The 17,971-nt window shown below is 43.8% G+C and overlaps 1 protein-coding gene and 1 pseudogene across 4 annotated transcripts in view; both read right to left on the bottom strand.

Moving 5' to 3' along the window:
- The window catches only part of LRMDA (leucine rich melanocyte differentiation associated), a 1,115,169-nt gene that overhangs the window by 321,444 nt on the left and 775,754 nt on the right, over positions 1-17,971 (bottom strand). The gene's annotated exons all lie outside the window — the stretch shown is intronic.
- LOC134382847 (U6 spliceosomal RNA) lies at positions 9,166-9,266 on the bottom strand (annotated as a pseudogene).

Raw genomic sequence — 17,971 nt, forward strand, 5'->3', positions numbered from 1 at the left:
TCTTTGGTAAAGCTAGCACCTGAGGCTCCACCCAATGAATCTATGCACCCCTACCCAGAGGGGTCCCTCTGCTCAACCCCTAACCCAACATTTCCTTATACTTCGTCTATCTTAGGACCTACAAAATTAAAAATTTCCAGGACCTCCACTCTTCCCCCAATTCCAGAGGAAAAATAATCTCCCCTCCCAGCAATTATCCTCTTGCTTTTACAGGCCCACTGTACCTCGCTCATACAGGAGCCACTCCAAGATTGATCCGAACCTGCTATCGTGAGTTTGCCATCATGGGACATAAGTATATGCCACCCTGTGTCTCTAATCTTTATTGTACTACTTGTCCTAACACTGGCTATAGGATTGGTGTCTGCTGCCCCAAGAGATTGCAGCAACATAGGAAAACTTCTCCTGGCAACCTCCTGTCTCACTGAGTCAATGTACCTGTTAAATTAACTCTTTCTGCCCTAATCCCAAAATAGATGGTATTACCCCCGGCAGTTATCCTTTCACTCTTACAGGCCCACTTCACATCGTTTATTCAAGACCTAATCCAAGACGGATCCCAGCCTGCCTCCTTTGACGTGGATAATGGATAGGTGGTACCAAGAGGCCTTGAGTGGGTGACTGAGCTAGCCTGGCAGGGCATCCTTTGCGATTACACTCACTACGAATTTGCCCTCTACTCCTTTTTTCTATTATATGTTCTCTCAGCCCCCCCCCCGCCCTCAATTTTTCCTCCTGTTTCTGCGGCTCTCGCCATTAACACGGGTATCTGCTTCACCATGCACACAGTGCATTTCCCAGCTCAGAATCTTCGGGTTTGGATAGACAATTGGCACACAGGCACTGGCTAGACTTGGGCATGGGACTGTCCCAACTAGTTTCACAGCTATTACACATCTTCCAGCTCCCTGCTATGATAGGTCCACAGCCACATCCTGTTGCCATGAGAAAAGGAACTACTGGATGGTTCTTTCCAAGGGGGATTCTGCTGGAGCCCAGTGCCCTCCAAGAGGCAAATATGTGTGTTTCACTAAAACCACACACCTAGGTTTTAGCAATGGGGGAGGGCTCCAGGATGAAACATGTCAAAAACAAATTAAACAAGTCATTGAAAGTCTTACTCCCACCCAGCCAAACTGATGTCCTCTCTGGCTCCCTCAACTCAAATGTCCATCCCAAATAGACCCCAAAGTTATACAGCTCCTCAACCCCACCCACCATTTACTTAATTATACCTCCCGCTCATTAGCAGCGGGGTGCTGGCTCTGCCTGCGATTGACCCTTTCCCAATACCAGGCTATACCCCTATCTAACTTCAATCTGTCTAATTTGCCTACAGAGAATCATACCTCAGTCCTCTTGGGAGCGGTGCCACCCACATCACTTTAACTCAGCTGGCAGGGTATTATCTAACACATCTTACTGGCAATATAGAAGTGGGCAATCTCACTATAAAAGATTGCAACCAGACCATTCTGAGGGACAACACAAACATCACCTGTAGCTCCTGGAAGAGGGTTTACTTTGTGGGCCATTTTCATACCAATAACTTCAACAGAACTGGATGGGAACTTGTGCCTTAGCAATTTTAACACCCCAAATTAACATTGTCCCTGCCAACCAAATTTTAGAGATTCCTCTGGTGGCTCATACTCAGGTGAAATGACCTATTCACGTCATTCCCCTGCTCCTCAGGCTCAGCATAGTGGCAGGAGTGGGAACAGGAGTCTCCGGGAGGCATAGCTACCTCAACAGCTTACTATATCATAAAGTAACCCAAGAGCTAGCTGATGGAATTGAACAGGTAGCCCAAACTATGACAGCCCTCCAAGACCAATTAGATCCCCTAGCAGAAGTTGTCTTACGGAACAGGTGAGGACTAGACCTGTTAACAGCAGAGAAGGGAGCTCTCTATCTATCCTTAGGAGAAGAATGCTGCTTTTATACCAATAAATCTGGCATCGTTAGAAATATGGCCCAACAACTCCATGACCAAATGGCAAAAAGGAGACAGGCTGCCACCTACTCTTGGTAAGGGTGGAGTGAGCTATGGAAATGGACCCCATGGCTGATGCCCCTACTGGGACCCCTTACCATGCTGGGACTTCTCCTGCTGTTTGGCCCCTGTCTTTTCTGGTGATTTTCCAATTTTTTGCAGGACTGGATGCAGGCTTTTGCCAACCAAAAGGTAACCGAATTGTTCATGGAACGTAAATATCAACCTCTCCCTTTAGAAGATCTCACCCTACCACAGGATGACAGCATTTTCATGTGGCCAGTTTTTTCCTCCTCACCCACTTTCAGCACGAAGTAGCTTCAGAAGAATGAGACCTTTGCCCCTTTCCCCCTTTTCTTATACTTAAAAGGCAGGAGTGATAGACCTTGGACATGGCTGGCACCATCTTGGATGTGGCCGTATCACCTTGGATTGGAACTGACATCATTACGGATGCAACTGGCGCCATATTGAGTACAAAATGGGCGCCAGTCTTTTACCCTCTACCTTGTAGTTTCCTAGACAAAGAAACCCTTCCACTCCCGCCTGGAGGTAACTCCCATCTTGTCTACGTCACTCCTACCCACCACACCAGCACCACCCGGTGACCCAGTCCCACACACCAGCACCCCCTCCCTCCCCGCCTGAGTTTCACACCCACCAACCCATGTCAGCATATGCACTCCTTCTAGCTGCTGTTGCCCCACCATTTTCAGCACAGTCTGGCAGGTTTTTCCTCCTTTAATAAAGCTTGAATGGCACCCGGCGTTTCACCTCATTTCCTTTCAGTCTGACACCACTCAGAAACTTCTGCCGCAGGCTGCCATCTCCCCTCTGCGGGCTGCTATCTGAGAGACTTTATCTCCAGAATAAGATGGCCTTTGTTCACCGGGCATTTCCTCCCCTCACCCTCCTCCAGGAACCCCCACCCTCTGTTCTTTTCTGTACAGTATAAAAACTTCAGTCATCTAGTCCTTCTTTGAGCTATTTTGTGAGGCTCCTGCACAAATGCACACAATAAGTGTGTGTGCCTTTTCTCCTGCTGACCTGTCTAGTGTCGGTTTATTCCAGAGACTCAAACCATTGAACATTTCAAGGGTAGAAGGAAAGTTCCCTTCACCCCTCCAATGGGAAACATTTCATCTGTTTTGAAGAGGGTACATTTTCCTCCTGCTTCTGCTCGGCATTACTTGATTTCAGATGTAACTGAACCCTTCAAGTTAGAGCAAGACTCAGAACAAACAACCTAACACTGGAGGTTGTAATATTGGCTATTGATGGACATCCAAGTCCACGTTAATGACAAAGGGCATACCAGGCTGGCTGCTCCTAGAGCAGCTATCAAAGAGTGGTGCCACAAAATCCTAAGCCCAGCCTTGACACTCCACAACTCTCCCAACCACAAAAACGTACACGGTGCGTTATTGCCCAAAGCTATGCTTTCCATTACCCCATCTCCATCCTCCTTAGAATGCTCAACACCTGTCTCCTCCTACAATCTGGACTGTATTTACCCTTAATGGATTAGATCATAGCCAACAATTTCCACTAAGAAGCTGTCTTGTCCTCCACAGTCCACACCGACTGAACTCTGGGAGCACAGGTAGCATGTAGCATTAAGCATTCTGCACACAGTTCCTACGATAGGTGGCTATGTGTTCTACTCTTCTATCTTGTCTCCTCAACCACACTGTGAGTTTCTCTTTTTATACCTCTATATCCCTCTCATGGCCTAATAGTGTCTTATACTTGGCCAACATTTAACCAAAATGCTGTACATACTGATTAGATATTAAAATGAGCCACTCTCCCTTTCTCAGAGAGCCACTACTAGGACATACTATGGAAGACTGGAGGGTGGTCCGTGATTCCCTGTCTTGAACCCTAATATAGCCATTCTTTCTTGGGGATAATCAAAGAAGACATTCAGTTGATTAGCAGGATAGCTCAATAAGTTGGCCAAGAGCTTCTTGGGAAACAGAAATAACCCTAAATCTATCAGGACCTTGGGAAATTCCCTACTATCCACCCCCTTTGCATTCCACACTGCCTTCCAAAGACCTGCAGGACTCCTCCTTAAGGAAAAATAAAACCTGGTAGGCTAAAACAACATGCCCATGTTTATAGACCCAGCCGTCAGTCACATAGGTAGGAGGAAGGAGGGACAAAACAGAGAAACTCTGTATTTTAAGACTCTAGCCTGAGAATATGTTTAAAATGATTATCAAAACTAAAAATAAATAAACAAGAAAGATCCATGGCCAGTGCTTCAGCATATTTTACTGATATGTTTGCTGATATCACTCACTGGACTTTGAGTCCAGGAGACACACAGTAAACAAGGCCACACCAACATGAATAAACACCCTAAATTCCTCTTTGCCATTCACACCTTGATACAACACAACCAACTCTTGCTTATCTGAACTAACCCAGGCTAAGAGGCCTGGGGAAGCCACACCATCCTACGACTCAGATAGCAAGTGGAGGCAGTCCGACAGGCCTTCTGTAAGTTGCTTTCTTCAGCATATATATTTCTCTTATCTTGAACCTCACAATCTTGTTTGTTTTATTCCCCAGTGTACATTCCTCATCCTTCTAAGAAATAAATGTGTTTAAAGTTAAATTAATTAGTGTATACTCAACATACTACTTGGGACTTTACTCCAAGGTTGAAGTTTTATCAGAACAAGATGTATCAAATCTGATTCATTTCAAAGAAATATAAATTCAAATGCTGGGATTATGTTGTTAAGAAAAAGTATCCAAAATATGGATGCAACCGGGTAGGGGAGATAAGGAAGGACAGACCATCCTGTGTTTGACAGGCCTTCCAGGATTATTTAATTCTTCAGGAGATCACACCTATGTTTGACTTCCCTGCTCACTACTTGACTGCCGCCCAGACACAGAGAGGTTACATGTTAAATTGTAGACTTTTGTCCAGTTAAAAAAAAAAAAAAAAAAAAAGGAGGGGGCACCCTAGAGGTTATGATTTTATTGCTCTGTAGGACATGGACCTGTTTTATATCAAACCTAACAATCCTAGTCTAACATTTTTTTTTAAATGCCTATAAATGCCCAGCTCCTCAAATGCTCTTGGAACCAGCTTTACCATATTACTTGTTCCCTCATTAATGACTGAAATACGCACATTAATAACTTACAATTTATAATGTGTGTTCATACAGTGTTTGTTCAAGAGTCATATTTTTTAACTTTTTGAAAATGGTAGTTGACAATGTCCTCAGACAGGGCTTAGCAGCCTCTGTAATGCTGAGGAGGCTACTAATGCACAGGCCACATCTTTCCAACCCCGACTTACACATACCTAAGGCATATCAGGGGACACAGAAGAGGACAGAATGGTTGACAGCTACGTGATCCGAATAAATCTTCAATGTCTGGCAGGCAAAAGTATGAAGCTAAGGTCACGGGATAGAGCAAGAAGAAAGAAAATTCCCCCAAAGAAGAAATAACAGAAGAAGAGGGCTGAAGTAGAGTGGATAAGTGAACAGAGAAAAGGCTTTGAAGACATGCTACCTCAGTCATTTTGGGCTGCTGAAACAAAGCAGCATGGAGCAGGTGGCTCAGATAAGAGAAGTTTGATTCTCACAGTTCTGGAGCTGGAAATCAGAGATCAGGGTACCTGCATGGTCAGGTTCCGGCGAGGGCCCACTTCCAGACTGCAGACAACTGACTGACTGCATCTTCACATGATGGAAAGAGACTGAGAAAGCTTTCTGGGAACCCTGGTATGAGGGTTCTAATCACCTCCCAGAGCCCCACCTCCAAATACCATCACATTTGGAGGTTAGGATTTCAACATATGAATTTTGAGAGGACACATTCAGTCCACAACAGATGCAACAGTACAGGGTGGCAGAAGAGGCCTCAGGGTATGCTACTTTGGTATTTATACCTCAGGAGAAAGACATTCCTCACCTTTATAAGAAGTGGTCAGACTAGATGATTCTAAAGGTCCAGAGTAGCTCAAATATAGAATATCCTGATGGTTCCTCCACTCAGTTTTATGAGGCTGCTTTCTCATTTCACGTTCCCAATGCCTTTGGGCAATCACAAAAGGCTTTTGCACTCAGTTCCTTCCGAGCTCCTGGTATGCACCATTTTGCAGCTGGTGTTTACCTGGGCCCAGGTGTTTACCTGTCTTCTCCTTGGCCAGGTGCTGCCCCAGGAGAGATATGAACCTCGTCCACCATCTCACTGGCAGCGCCTCATGGGATTGTCTAACACAAGCCCTGGAAGGATGAAACCCTCTCTACCAGATTAGGAATTTCCCTAGAGATCAGTAGATTTCCCTGCTGATTTTTGCACTGTGCCTCATAGCTCTTCTCACCTACAATTCTCAGAACAAAGAGAAAATAAAAATGGGAAGTGATCCCCTGACTGGCCATCTAAGTGCCCACGCACCAGCCAGTAGGGCTGGAACCCACCCGGATGACCAAAGAGGAGACGTCAACTGTGCATGTCATGTTTCAAGTTTCCTGCACACGTGCCTGGCTCAAAACACATAGTGCCTCTTGGATATCTGTAAGTTGTAGGCAGCTAACTGCATTCCCCTCCGTGCCTGGGGGAGAGTTTCAACCTCAAACAACTTTATTTAAACAATTTCTTACTTAACATGTTTTTCTCGGTGCTTCAAATCCAATCACACCCTGCGTGGCAGGGAAGAACTGCTACAGGACAAAAAGAACAACACGGCCTGTTTTTATTTTAATATCTACCGGGTCTCTTGGCACCGCCATCATTTGGGCTGTCAGTCCTCCGCTGCCCGAGGTGGCTTCCCGCTCTCTGCAGACAGTCCGCCTTCCCACTAATGGCACTGTTCGGGCAAGAGGGAAACGCAATTTTCCACTCCATTACAAGCACTGTGTAAAAGAACCTCTTTCCTCACTGCACACAGATAAGGACCTAATGAAATTCCATTCACTAAGTATTACAATGGCCAACTCCACTCCAAATACAGGCATTCTATGTGCCTGCCAGGCCCTCCACTCCAGAAGCGACTGCCACCGAGTGTCCCTGGATTGGATTGCGTCAGGATGAAAAATGATGAGTTAAGCAGGGAGAAGGGAAAGTCACAAAGATGGCAGCAGACCCAATGTTTTTGGATCTTCCTTCTATCCGTTACGCCTGGATGGGGCTTCTCATGGACTCTAGCAGAAGTACCAGAGATCTCTGTATTTGGCCACAGCAATATTGGGAGCACCACAGTACTCCTGAGAATCCTAGACATCAGGTGTCCTCCAGGAACAGGTAACAGAAGTGAGAGAAGAAGATAATGCACGGTGTGTATTTTCATATATGGGAAGTAAAAACAGATAAGGCTCCTATGGAGGGTATGACTTTCACACAAGGCTTGAGGTAGAAACTACTGAAAATATAAAGTACTTTCCCATATTCTCTCACCTTTAGCCCTTTACCCCTTTCCTACCCATCTTCCTTTCCCAGTGTGTTTGCTCTTGATCTGTGGCACATCAATACAAAAGCAATGGAAAGTAACATTCCCTCTTCCCCAATCTCAGTGTCAATATCCTCGTGGTACTCAGGGGTCCCTAAGTTGTGCTGTGCCCTCCCTGACACCAATGCTCTCCATCTGCAAGTGGCTCTGGATTTGCCCCACACCAAAATTCATCACTCTCATCCCATGCCCTCCACCTTCTATTCTGTCCCCAAATAACCTGTGTCATGAGAGAAGCCCTGATTATGGTCTAGTTTAATAGCAAAGCGAGAGGCCATTCAAGAGACACAATGTCTTGGCTCCAAATAACTGATTTTTAATGTTGAATTTGAAGGTGTAGCTGCTAAATTTATGAGACGCAATTTTGGGCCATAAAGCCTGACTGTGAAACCTCTTCCATCATGTCACAAAGGTGCTCCTATATCTCAACTAGGCCACAGAATTCTGCCATGAGGAAGTCTAAAAATAATATTCTTATACTGTATACATGCATGTTGGGCTGCAACCGCTCCACTTGCTATAGCAATTGCTAGGGTGAAAGGAGGCCACTCCAAATGGCAGCTGTTTAAGTTCCCCACCCGCATGGTCCACACAAGATGGCGCCTAGAGGAAGCAAAGAGGGAACAGTCACTTTTAGTTGCGCAAAAGTTTTATTGGTAGTTGCGCTTTTCCGCGCTCGTGATCAGGGCATGATCAGTAGGCTAAGCATAGGAAAGTAAGGCGCACGCACATGTGACCTTTCCAGTGATTGGCTCTCAGTGTGGAAATCCCCACTTGCTTAGCTATAAATACAAGTGCTTAAAAGACAATAAACGGAACTGCTTGACGGAACCCCTGCTGCATCACTGCATCTGAGTGTTCCTTTGCGGGCTGAATAGGCGGGCGGTGAACTCGCCCACCTTCGGGCATCCTTCTTCGGCTTACACCGCAGAGGGCAACTTATCTGGTCCTGCCTGGGGGGATAGGGAGTCTGCCCGGGATCACTGGGTGGCCACGGCCAGGGAAATCCGCAGCCCGGCCTGGCTGACCGACAGAGCACCCCGACACATACATACTGCCTTAGTCTGTTTAGTGTTGCTATAATAGAATACCTGAGGCTGGGTAATTTATAAAGAAAAGAGTTTTACTTGGTTCATGATTCTGGAGGCTAGGAGGTCCAAGAAGCATGGCACTGGCTTCTGGCAGCTTCTGGTGAAGGCCTTATACTATATCACAACATGGCAGAGATGTTGTGGGGAGCACGGGGAGTGCAAAGAGGCCAAACAGGAGGAGGACCCTCGCTTTATAACCCACTCTCAAGGTCACTAATCACATCTTGCAAGAATGAAAACTCATTCCCAAAAGACAGTATTAATCTGGTCATGAGGACTCTGCCCCCATGACCCAATCATCTTCCACTCGGCCCCACCTCCCAACACTGCTGTGCTGGCTGTTAAACTCCAGTGTGAGCTTCGGTGGGGACGAACCACGTCCAAGCCATAGCACATACATACCTATTTATATTCATGTGTGTATATGTGTATACACAAGAGTACTTCAAAAAGTTCACGGAAAGATTCATATTATCTTTTAATTTCCACTTTTCCACAAACTTCGTGAAGTACCCTCATGTGTGTATATATGTACACACACATACACATATATTAGCATATGTAAATATATTTACATAATAAATACATTTATATATATTAACATGGAATGCTTCATGAATTTGCATGCCATCCTTGCACCGGGGCCAGGCTAATCTCTGTATCATTCCAATTTTTAGTATATTTGCTGCAGAAGCGAGCACTACATTTATATTTTTAAAGTGTCCTCTTATCCTCTATTCCCACTCGCATTTGCTCCCTCACAGGCAATTATTTTAATGCATTTGGTGTGAATCTCTATTATACCAATTCTTACAAAATGTACTTGTTTTTTTACTTTATATCATATTGCAAGATACACAATGTTGTTATATGCCATATGTTTTAACTGCTGTATAATATTTCATTGAAAGTATGAAATACAACTCACTCATCTACTCATTGATAGACTTTTGGATGGTTTTCAGGTTTTTTATATGAAAAATAGTGATTGTAGAGACTTTCTTTACCTGTGTCTTATTATACATTTACACATCTCGTTGTACAATGGAATTGCTGGGTTCATGAGGTCTATTAACGTTCAACTCTAGGAGAACAATTTTGCAAAGCATTGTACCAATTTGTACTCCCATCAGCAATGTAGAAGAGTTCCGGTAGGTCTACATACTCTCCAACACTTGGTTCTGAAAAAAAATTTGCTAGTCATGTGTGTGAAAAACATCTTATTGTATTTTCTTCACAATTCTTTAATTGTTAATAATTTTGTGCACATCTCTTCATAAATTAACTCTACACAAGTATTTCCTTCTCTGTAAAATGTTTCTATCTTCTGTCCACTTCTCTATTGTCTGTAGTTTTCCTATTGGTTTGTAGGAGTTCTTTATATACTCTTAATACTGATCCATTACCAACTGTGCATATTGAAAAATTTCGAAGTTTGTACATTGTCTTTTCAGTTTTTTAAGATACTTTTTGATGAAAAAGTTTCTTCATTTTAATAGACCAAAATTAATAAATTTTTCTTTTATAGTCAACACTTTTATGTCTTTTTAAAGAAATCTTATTGCTGTTTTGTGTACATGCATTTTTTATTTATAGAAGTCCTACTGTTATATGTGTCACACTCTTTCTCTTTCCATTTAAGTCGTGCATTTCTAAGATTCATTGTGCCATGACAGATACATCTACTCCGCTGCTTCTAATCGCTGTGGATACTGCACGGTCTGCATGCGTCACATTTGACCAATCTATTCTCACTTATACCCATTTTATAAATCAGGCAACTGAGGATCACTTCACAAAACCATCCTTTCACTTTCTCTTTTCTCAAAAATGAAGTGTTTAAATACAATTGGGATGTGGATAACTTCTGAGGTAGAAGAATAATGATTACCACTATGTACTTTTATAAAGTACTGTCCTGCACTTAAAAAAAGGCTTTGAATTACCCATGAATGTGACAGATGTTCACATTTTTTGAAGAAAAAAATCTCCTACTTAGCTCAAATCTTGACAAATAGATTTCTTCTCCTGTGCCAATACCTGTCATTTGTGATGGCTGTCTAGAGAGCTCTGTTGAAAGGATTCTGAAGCCTTTTCTGCTCAGAAAAAGAGCCATGATCAATTAGCAATGTCTGCCAGGGGCGTGGGAATAGTAGCACACATCATCTCAGGTAGGACAGGTACACCTTCTTCTATCCCTCAGCACAAACCTTGCTACCTCCCAGGAGTACAAGAAGAGCCAAACCCACAAGTGCTCAGTCCACTCAGACCTTTGCTCCTGTGTGCTCCGGTCCATGCTCGTGCAAATGTGTGGAATAGCAGGCTGCGGAGAAGAACAGCTCAGGCCCACGTCTTTGAGTCCTGCTGGCATCCCCCAGCCATCACGTAACCGACCCCATTCTCACCCAAGTGCTTCTAATTTACTATTTTAACCGGCTGTGAGATGATACTTCTGGCTTTGGTTTCTGAGGAAGAACAGGCAGGTTGTAAGAACAGCTGCAAAGAAACTGATTTTCTTTCTAAGCTTTGGCCCCATTCGTTATGCAGCAGGTGGTTCTGTTAAATCCAGGCAGAATTTACTGAGCTCTGCTGTTCCCAGCACGGCACTCGGCTCCAGCAGCAGAAAACAAAAGCTACCAAGGACTGTTCCTGGCACATGGTGAGTGCCTGAGCAAGTGCTGGTATCCTTTACTTTCTCTTTCTTTTGTTTTACTTAAAGAGATTTCAGTTCAGATGGGAGATGAGGATGGCCCGTGCCATCGCCATGCTATCCAACAATTCTTCAGAAGCGTAGGCATCACTTAACAGGTGAAATGAAAAGTGAGCTACTGAGAAATGGCATCCCAAGTGGAGAGCAGTGATCCTTGGTTGGAGAAGTTATATGGAGTAAATGGCTTACATAAAAGAAGTCCTCCATAAATATTTGGTTCAAGTGACACCTTACAGTAAAAACACAAAATGTTACAGTGAGGAGAGATCATTTAAATGAACCCCTTCATTGTACAGATGAGGAAATAGTGATTTTTAAAATGTTATGTGACTTCTGGGACTAGAACTCCATTTTCCTAACCCTTAGAACAGTAGCCTTTGCTATATCACGCTGGATTTTACAGCCAAGCTGAAAGTCTCAACAGAATTATGCCTGGGAGCATTTAGGTGAAATTCCACCAGAGACATACCTGTCTCCCTCACCTCCATGGGTTCATGATGTAACATGTAATCCCGGGCAGCTGGAATCCAGACCCCAATCCAGGTAAATGTGAAGTGCCCCTAACTTTACATGACCTCCAAAGACAATTCCCCCTAGCTATGGTTTTAATTTTTAAAAAATTGCTCCACTTAGAGTATCTCTAAATTTTAAAAGCATTGCCATTAACAGATTACTTCAAATTGTCCCTGTCAGCTGGAGCCGGGGGAAGCTCTGGTGATGTTCCCCCAGTGAATAATAATTTGTTTCAAATTTTAAAGGACAAAACTTATTCTTGGCAACCTCCTGTAGGGAGAAGAACTATTTCCAATGCTCTTTAATACATCTTGAAATAATTTATGAAACTTTACGAAAAATTATTTCAGGAATGTGCATTTGCAGTCAAACAAAGAATAATTATTCACTGTTAGAGGAGTCCTTTGAAGGGACATTATCTTTCCTTTCATAGGTGATAGCTGAAAGAAACAGTGTTTCACAGCCACTTTCAGGTTAAAAACCTCTTCTTAGGAAATGAAAGCTAATTTGATTAGAAAAGATGTTTAATAAACCACCAAGTCTATAACTTTGCCATTGAGGAGAAATCTCGATGTCATATGTTTGAATCTTAGATTACAACTAACGAAGATAATTACTTTTCCTCCTCAAATGATACCTGTCCTAATTTTGTTAAATGGATACAACCAAGGTCTTGGGTGAAATCAAAAGGGAGCATCTTCCATTCACAACCCAATACGGTCAAAGTGCACTCCCTGATGTCATGTACAGCCCCTGACGTCACGTACAGCCTGGATAACCACAGACGGAGGGACGTAGCTCGGGTAATGGGTGGTGGTCCAGATGCTGATGCAAAACAGGTCTGCAAATTTACCAATGACATCTCCAAAATGACTTGTTTTAAAAATCTATGGCTATAACTAAAGACATTCAAGGGATGGGAAATTCGTGAATATTGCTGAAGATCACAGATGCTAAGTTTAGGGTGCATTTTGGGGTTCACATGCAGAACAGAGCACAACTCTGAAACGGTGAGCACAAGCTCACAAAACTGGGAGGGATATAAGTCAGTGGACTGGCTTTATGACAGTCAGCAATGGTGCAGAGAAGGGACTGAATATATGGACATTGCCCCGCTCCCCCTGTACCCAATTTGTGCCCCTCCACTGTTTGACTGAGTCCCAGTTATTGTAAGTCCTATGTCACTTCCACATGCACTGGTCTTGATCTTCTACCATGATTATGAGCACACTCCTTGGTGCAAGAGTCTTAATGGGGGATGAAGATCTCTAGTGGTCCCAAAAATATATAAGCAGGTTTTCTAAAAGCTATTTTCAATATCTGAAAGTGACCAACGAACGATGCATTCATTTGCAATAAGATACAGAGGCTAATGAACACAGGAACCTTCTTTGCTTTTTGGCTGAAATTATCATAAGTCCAGTGTGGACATCCTGTTTGCCAGAGGGGCTGATTGACAATATTCACATTTTGATTGGGGTATGAATGAATTACTGCTCAGTAAATGTACTTTGGTTGATACTTTCCCTCCAAAAAAAGGGAGGTCCACGAGCAGGAGCAATAATAAAAAGAGTGTGAAAAATGGACCCAACAACTCAGCCCTTTCTCATTTTTTATAGCAATTTCTCCCCTTTCCAAATTCCCATATGCTATGGCTGGAATTGTGTCCCCCACAAAAGTTAAATGTGTTGGAGGCTTGGTCCCCACTGTGACAGTGTTAAGAGGATGGGACGTCCTTTTATGGTAATTGAAAGGTGGGGCCTTGAAGAGGTGATTAGATTGTAGGACCATGACGTTGTCGTTGTCGATGGATTAATAATGGTGGTCAGGGGTGTGGTAACTGGGTAATCACCGAGTTCCTCATGTTTTGTTAGAAGCAACAGAAATGCACTAATACATGATAGTACTTGGAAATCATAGTTAGTAGTTGGTTATTTTTTACGTTGTTCTACAGTTTTTTGTGTTTATAACTTCCACATCATACAAAAAGAAAAGTCTGAACAGCAGAAACTTTACCATGTGTTACCTCTGCATTCTCCACCCTAACAAAGTTTGGCATGAAATAATAATGAGTTAATATCTGTTGATTAATGGACTTGGGCCATTTTTCCTTTTGATCAACTATGAGGTCCTGTGACATTAAGAGCCTCCTTTTACTGCTCCTGGACCAAGAAGCTAGTGACGTGGTTCCTTTTTGACCATCAGCCTCCACACCAGTGACATGTGGGATTCACAGTTAAGGAGTGACAGGACAGCAAGTTGGGATGGCCACCAAGACCTACATAGAGGGACCCACAGCCAATTCTGTGCACCACGACAAATCATAGTGGTGATGATCAGAGAATATGAGAACTATTTGTGAGGCTCTGAAGATATTTAGCTTAGGTATGGATACCTGGGCAAAAGGGCCAGTCATGGAGCCAGTTCTCATCAATAGCAAAGTAAGGAACTGCTCTCTGAAGTCAACACTGCATTTCTATTTCAGATTCATGGATCTCCAAGGTTTCCTCCAGAGATGTTAAAAAGACATTCCCAACAACTGACAATTCTATATGTTCAGAGAGGGAGGCAGGGTATTTTAGCAAAGATGAGCAAAGACATGGGAGATAGGAAATAAAACCACACAGATGAGCAAGGAGGATGCACATACCCAGGACAAAGGACAGAACAGGTAAATTGTTGGGCCAATGGTGGAAAACCTTCAGTGCAGAGCAGGGGAGACCCTGTGAATAGGTGGGTCGGAGGGTGAAAAGTCTATCGCCCCCAGGAGTTTTCAAATCACTTTTTAGCAACTTTTAGAACAAAAATTTTAGATATCTAATACATAAATAAAAGCAAACCTGTTCCTCCAGATGCCCACCCCCATCTGACAGCAATACACCGCCACCTCGAAATATATCCCAAACATCAACTCATTTCCTTTTACCTCTGCAGTTACAAATGCACCACCCTTGATTAAAAATTAATTCAGTAAGATGTTTACTGAGCATTTACTATGTATATTGCACTCAGGATGAGTTAGACTTGGGCCCAGCCTCCAGGAACACTGCCAGTCCATGTTGGAAAGGAGTGTGAAGAGAGTGGTACGCTGCTGAATTATGTATTTGTGATTCTTTGCTACTTTGCATTCCATTCATACTTTAATTCGAATGCAATCATTACTTAGCTGTATTGCTGAGAGGATTGCCTCTTCCCCCACCTCCACTCCCTGCTTGTTGTAGTAGCAGGGCTTGAAACCATGGTATAATTAACATAATTAAAGTATTAATAAAGATTGAAGGGGTTGGACACTGTGTGAAATGCTTAATTTTGTGTATCTTTAACTGATTGAATGTTTAGGTTTGCATTTCAGCTGTCACCCAAATTATGTGTAATTAAGCCAAAGCTCAGATCTGCCTGTCTCATACCCAGTGTGGATAGCAGACAGATTTGATTCTGGGGAGAAGATGGTAAATCTGCCCACTCGTTTGAAGCTGTGTGCTTTCACACTTTTTATGCATCTCTTGCCTTTTCCCAGTGCATTCATCGATCAAATTATCCCATTAGCATGGGATGAAGAATAGATAGCTACAGTGGAAAAAACTCAAATGCTCTCAATGTATTCCCTGGCTGCTACTCTCTCCCCCGCCCCAACATCCTACCATCTCTCCCGGGACAGAGGCCTCGTGTGCTGGTGCTACAGCAGCATTCTCTCTCGGAGTGGGCGCAAGTAGACACTCATAAAGCATTGCAGATAACACAACAGCACCGGAAGCAGCCATAGACCCAAGGGGCCAGGCTCCATGTTCAGGGAGGGACCCACCTTTGAACCAAAACTGTTAGGGTACCAAAATCATTTAAAGAAGCCACTTACAAGACACTTTAAAAAAAGATTGAATTATTGATATTGATAGTGGTCTTGATATTGAAGGAGGCATCACTCAGATGCAAGGGCCCCAGAAATTAATCACTACCCACAAAAGAGCTCTGTAGGTGTTCATATAGATCGTGTGGCTCTTTCAGGTAAACTCCAGTCACTCAGGAATGCTTACAGATCACGTACAATGTGCTCATTCTATGCTGGGCACAAAGAGGAAACAAACACATCAGAGTACACGTGCCCACCCCACCCCTGCCATTAAAAAGTGGCAGTCAATTTGGAAAGAGAGGAAAACACAGGGGCACGAACAAGCCAGCACTACCAGACAGAAGAGACCTAAGGGCTGACACAGTGAGTTCTTGGAAGGAAACATCCTGCACAAGGAAGACTGGATTTGAGATGGGCTTTGACTTTGCCATTGTACAACTGAGAACATGACGGAGAAAATGCTCAGAGGCCCCAAGCGCAACGTTTCTAGGAGGCAGTGACTCTACTAACCGTACATGCAGAGGGTTTGTGTGGGAGGTCATTTCTGAAAGGAAGGCTGACACTACACCTGTGTAGGGGGCCTAAATGCCAGACTACGGAGGGTGTAGAGAAGGTCTTAGAAAACATAGGGCTGCTGATCTGGATCCGCAGCAATGGAGGTGAGGAACCTGGTTGCTACGTCCATTTTCCACTAATGCAAATTACCACGGGCTTAGCAGCTCCCAACAACACAAGCTCATTATCTCATATACCTGCAGGCCAAGGATCCAGTGGCTCAGCTGGTTCCCCTGACTCACATCTCAGAAGAAAGGCCAAAATCAAAGTGCTGGCTGGGCTGGGCTCCCTTCTGGAGGCTCCAGGGAGAATCTCTTCCCAGACTCGGTCAGGTCATTGGCAGATTTCAGTTCCATTCAGCTCACTCACTGAGGTCCTGTTTCCCTGCACCAAGTAGAGTCCCGCTTCATCTTTCTTGCCCAAAATACTCATAAAATGTCATTACAATTTCCAGTTTGAGTTTCTTTAAAATGGAGTGGAGTTTAAAGACCCTTAAAGGCTAACCAAGGACAGACTCCTTTAGATTTGTATGAAGCTTTACCTCCTTTTTTAAGCTCTCTTGCCTGCCTTCGTATAATTCGTTAGCTTCCTTTTTTTTTTTTTTTTAAACTAAGTAACATTTCCTTTATGAAATTTTTCCAAAACGCTTAGCTTGGTGTTCATAACAACAACTCTCTTTTGTTTTATACCCACAGTTCACTGGTTTATAAAATATTTAATTAAACTATGTTTACAAATACCATGCAAGAAAAACTGGCATAAACAAGTTTGGGAATAAACACAACTGCATCCTGGGAGAGGAGAAGCATATGGACAGGCTAGAGGGAAGGGCCTCCTCGCTGGGAGCAAAGACAACAGTCAGTGTGTCTTGCAGAGGGAACTGGGAAGCTGGAGAAGGTGAGCAGGTCCAGGAAGTGGTCAGGTAGGGGTGGGTAAGCCAGGCTTCCACTAAACATGAAATGACTCTCCTGCCCATGTGGGGGGTAACACACATTTGGCATTGTTTTATACACGGCCATCCCTATCCCCCAACCAAAAGCAAATGCAGAAATCAATGAAAGTGTTGGTAAGGTTCTCACGAACAGGACAAGTTAAAGGCAAAGTGGCAGCCAGCCCCCTCCCCTTCCCAGGGCTTCAGAGGTGCAGGGTCCCCACGCTAGCTGTGTCTGGTGGCAGCGGCCCTCAATCTCAGAAACAGAGTGCCCTAAAGGCTGGTGTGAGCTTGAGAAAGTTAAAATCAACCAGAGAGAGGAATCTGCTGTGGTCACTTGTAATTATTCTCTTCCCCCTGGTAAAGTGTATCTAAAACAGGGCACCATTCAGAGCAAGTGTTTTGATCAATTACAGACAATGGTAGGTTAGCGCCTTCGTGGGCTTCCCTGGCTGATTCATTACCCCTGTTGTGGCACACAGCAGCATTTCAAAGCACCAATTAGCAAGTCAGACAGGCTTGAGTTTGAATCCCAGCTCTGCCTGACCACCTTGCTGTGAGCAAATTACTTAAGCACCATGAGCTTTAGCTTCCTCCATATGAAATGGAAATAATGAAACCTATGTTTACAGAATCATGTGGCAACTAAACATGATGATGTGTGCAAAGCAGTTCGTGTAGAGCATTTGGCACATAGTAAGCCCTGGAGAAGTAGTAGTTGGCCCTTTAAGAAGATAGGTAGGTTCTGATGGGGGGGGGTGGAATTCGAGGCTCTAAGCCTCACTGCAGGGGCTAAATAAGTGTCTAGGGTAATCAGGAGACATCAGAAGGGTGCCAGGCATGAAA

The sequence above is a fragment of the Cynocephalus volans genome, chromosome 7 (genome assembly GCF_027409185.1).
Source record: "Cynocephalus volans isolate mCynVol1 chromosome 7, mCynVol1.pri, whole genome shotgun sequence".
Classification (NCBI taxonomy): domain Eukaryota; kingdom Metazoa; phylum Chordata; class Mammalia; order Dermoptera; family Cynocephalidae; genus Cynocephalus; species Cynocephalus volans.